Here is a 5,000-nt window from a genome sequence, read left to right on the forward strand (position 1 = left end):
CACACACACACACACACACACACACGTGTGTCATCCGCTTCACACACTGCATGCAACATGATCCCTCTCTGTGTGTGTGTGATGACATCATGGCTGACATGGCTTAAGAACTCAACGACCTGAGGAGGAGACGAAGAAGAAGAAGAAGAAGAAGAAGATGGAGAGGAGACTCTACAAAGTGTCTACATTCAGCTGTCAGTATGCCAATATGTCTGATTCTGTGTGTGTGTGTGTGTGTGTGTGTGTGTGTGTGTGTGTGTGTGTGTGTGTGTGTGTGTGTGCGCTTGTTAGATCCCCCGCTAACGAGTGTGTTGATCATAATTAAGCTCACAGTGATGGTCGCAGTCAGGGATGAAGATAACGAGCACACAGACGGAGGGTCCTCTCCATGTTTGCTGTGGTTTTAAAGAAGCTAATTCTAGAAAAACTGTAAATAAGAGACATACTCATGTGACATACTCAAACGTTTCTGGAGTTCTGTTTCCACATCTGCTCTCCTGAAAATATCGAGACAATTTCTCCTGAGCTGGCTGTTCACACATGCTCCTCCCCCTGTCATGTGACCTTTAACACACAGGAGCATCTCTTTCACTCTGTGACTCTGCTGCTTTCTCAACAGCACAAGTTTACTGACTGAGCTCAGACTTCCTCCATGTGTTTGTTTTGTCATCAGTCAGTGCAATAACCGTCGTGTCATATTCGCCATGAACTCTCCCTGAGTTCCAACTCTTTCCTCTGTCCTATCTCTCCATTAAAAAAAAAAAAAGTCCATGCCCGCTGTTTCCTTACACATTAAAAAACGCGTCTCTCTCTCTCTCTCCCTCTCTTTGCCTGACCTGCTGGATGATGAAAGTGTGTCATGGTGTCAGAACTGGGCCAAAGGTGAGCACGTCTTCACTGTCTGAGGGTTTTCATTGGTCGAGCCTCTGAGGAGACATCTGAGGAGACATCTGAGGAGACATCTGAGGAGACATGTGAGGACATCAGGCTGATCTCTGTATCCTGACAGAAGATCTCGTCTCTTTTCTTTTTTTTCTTCTTCTTCTTCTTCCAGCAGACTCCCTCCCCTCTGTTCCTCCCCCCCCCCCCTCTGTTCCTCCCCCCCTCCCCCCTCCCCCTCTGCTGCTGTCAGATGATCTGTTAGCTCGCCTGTTACTCCTGTTACTCCTCTTGTTTCTGCTGTTGTTTCTTCCTCAGTGACGAGCCGCTAACACGACGCAGCGCGCCGCTAATGACCCGCAAAAAACACAATAACAAACGTCTGCTTCTCATCTGCATATTTAATGGAGACAGCTGAACAAATTACATATTTATGGATTATAAGATCAGGAGCGGGGGGGAGGAAGGGGGGGCTCAATGCCATTAGCGATGCAGACAGGTACGAGGGTCCCATCTGCACCGGCATCTGTACGGCAGGAGGGGCCCCGGGGCCCGGCGGGGCGGGGAGACGCCTGTTACCTCCACCAGGACGAAGTACTTTGTTTTTTATAGGACAAACTGAGAACGTACTACGACCAGTTCTGAGAGCAGAGACAGAACTTCAGAGACGTACAAAACATCTTAAAGAGGAGGTAAACACACCTCATCCTCGTGTACTTTTAAAGATGTACACACACTGATCCTCACTCAAGTGCTGCAAAACCAAATAAAGTAAAATATGTGACCTGAAGTCCTTTAAGTGACTTTTAAATTAAAGTCTTAATATGTGATTTTTCACACTTAAATGTAGAAATCAAGTATATCCTCTGAAAATAACTCTGCTGGATCAAAAAATCACATATAAAGCCTTTGAACAAACATTTGAACTCTGCAGAGGAAGAAACCCCTCACAGAAAAACACCTATGACGTTCTTAAAGTCGTCTAAATACTTTGTAGTTGTACAACACGACAATAGAAATAATCTGTAGATACATAAAACATCACTTCCAACCCCTCGCTCCACTCCTGCTCGCACGAAGGAGTCAAGCACAAGCGGCAGACAAAATCGTCCTTTTGCTCGAGCTGCAATCAGCTGTGTCCTGCATTGTTGTGTTAGCATGCTAATGTTAGCGCTCTTTAGTTAGCTCGTAGCTTCACATTGTTGTGTTAGCATGCTAATGTTAGCGCTCTTTAGTTAGCTCGTAGCTTCACATTTCATGTAAACTGACACAGAATGAGCGTGATCTAAAAACTCTTACTAACATCCAAATAATCAGTGAGTATGTTCTTCTTCTTCTCTCTAGTTCTTGACTAAAACAGCTTTTTATACACAAGGGGAGGAGCCGGCCGTCCCGTCCATGTAAACACGGCTCTGACAACAACACAGCCAGCGGGACTCGAGCTTCTCCCTCATTGTAGACAGTCAGGACTCAGAGACACATTTACACAGGACAGACTTTATGATTTGTTTAAGTGGAACATGTCGATCATTCTTCCTTCAGGTTTTCTGAGTTCAGAACAAACATTAATGAGGTTTTATACATCTTAAGTATATCACATAAGAATGAAACCTCACTTCAGTCCTTTTAGATGTAAAACAACTTCTGGACGTATGATTTGAAATGTCTAAAGATTTAAATCCAGCCTCATTAAAGAACATTTAGAGTACACTAAAGGTTATTTAGAGAACACTGTTAGAGGAGTGTATGGAGGGTCAGCTGCTGCTCTACTCTCTTCTCACTTTATGTTTTATTTCTGCAGCTTCCAGTTTCACGCTGAGGTTCCTCAGGTTTTGAACATCGTCTCAGAGAACCTGAGCGTGAAGATGCAGAAAGAAAAGAGAAGCCCCTCGGGGGGGATGTGGTGGGAGGAGATCAGACTCTGAGTGGATAAACTTCTGCTCCTCAGCAGTTGGTTACACATCCTCGCCTGAGTTCTCTTCAAATGCACAGCGGGCGGCTAAAGAGCAGAACCCGTTAGTAGAAAGTGTTCTCTTGGAAGACATGAGAGTAGTACATGACAGAGCGGGCTGAGAGAGGGTCACCGGGTCACTGCTGTGTGTGGGAGGAAACAAACAGGGTTCAAGAGCAGCAGAGAGGTCCGTTCAAACGTCTGGACCTGCGCACTCTTCACAGTGTGTTACTGTGAAGAGTCAAAACACCACGGAGCTCCTGCTAAACCTCCACTGAGTCTGCAAAGAGAAGCACGCTACTCAAGAAATACTCCAAAAAATATCGATACCACAGCCGCAAAAACAGAAAATGTGTTCTTTCTTGTTTTTAAGTGTTAAAAATTGCACGCAAACTCCTGCACACTGTTTTAAACGTTGCCAACACATCTGTGCGATTCAGACATTCTTATGAAATAAATGAAGTTTTTTTAAGAGCAAACATGGCCCAGAGGTTAAAGGTCAGGGACTGAATAAGCTGAGGTGACACCTAGCAGCTCCTAGCTGTCACTCAAAGAGGCCACGCCCCCTAATTCTACATCCTTTAAACCTTAATATCATGTGAACAGGTGAGTTATATAAACATGCAGCCCGTACAGTTGAAGAGAGAAATGAGCTCTAGAGACTCAGACTGTTTTTGTACCAGGATGTAAACATGTTTATTTTAACATGGAGCTCTATGAGGACTGACTCACTGCAGGAGACAGACTCTAGTGGACACTGGAGGAACTGCAGCTTCTGACTCTCCAGCATTACCTTCATTTCTCAGCTCCTAAAGTCTCTGCCTCCTCTCAGGCGAGTGCTTCAGGGATGAATCACTCATTTTTACGTTACAGTGTTCCCTAACATCGTCACCACACACCAGAGGAACAAACACACACACACACACACACACACACACACACACACACACACACAGGACACACACACAGACACACACACACACAGACACACACACACACACAGACACACACACACACACACACACACACACACACACACACACACAGACACACAGGGTGACGAGCCGCAGATCAAGACATCGTTAACCACACTGTTTCATGTGTGTTACTCCGACAGAAGAGAAGAAGAAGAAGAAGAGACGCACAAAGAGAGAGAGAGAAGGGGGGGGGGCGCTCCTGCAGGCCTCCTCCTCAGTATTCAGAGTGGATTACTGCCTACGTCTCCCCCGAGCTACAGGCCCATTAAAACACTCACAGGACCCCCCCCCCCCCCCCCCCCCCCCTCCTCCTCATTTTTTATATTAATTAAGATTTCAATTAAAGCTCTGCGGCCTGAGACTTAACCCGTGTAAATTAGCGGTAAAAGCCGACGTCAGGAGGGATCATTAAAATGTTGGGAATCAGTCAGGACCTCAGACCAACCCTCTCTCTCTCTCTCACACACACACACACACACACACACACACACACACACACACACACACACACACACACACACACACACAGACTCTGAGTGTGCGTGTGTGTGTGTCAGGTTCATGTGACTTCTCTGGAGTTTGACTTTCCGCCTGCAGGAGACACTTGTGAGTCTCCCGGGGCTCGTCACCTCGCTGCTGTGAAACTTCTACCTGCACGTTTCTATGTCTGCTTTAAGACGTCTGTCTCAAACAGTGAACACCTTTAAAGCACCTGTGATGTTCTTCAGTGTTTGCATCCTGATGCTCAACCAGCAGCACCAGGACATTATGACAGGAGAAGTTATTTCAAACGTTTTTCAGACTGTAAATCCACTTCTCCATGTTTTTTTTTAACACTGGTGGATTTTCAGAAGTGAGAAGGATAAAGAGAGTTTGAACATCTGCTCTGCCTGGTGAAGTACTTACAGCAGTGAGGAGGGCGGGGAGCTGTAGGGGGAAGGCGGGGGGGGGGGGGGGGGGGGGGGTGTGTGTGCAGTGGACAGCGAGTGACTTGTTTTGAAGGGCTAACAACCTTAGCGGGGATAAGGTGGCTGATCCTCCAATGCTAGGCTCATTATTGTTGGAGGGGATTTGGAGCTGCTTTTTCCCGTCTGCTGGACGGGGAAGGACGGGGGGGGGGGGGGCTCACAGGGGGGTGTCAGATCTGGGACTGTGTTTTTACTGTCAGATTCTCCCCTTGAGTGAACGTTAGA

This window comes from Labrus bergylta, chromosome 6, assembly GCF_963930695.1.
Source record: "Labrus bergylta chromosome 6, fLabBer1.1, whole genome shotgun sequence".
NCBI classification, from domain to species: Eukaryota; Metazoa; Chordata; class Actinopteri; order Labriformes; family Labridae; genus Labrus; species Labrus bergylta.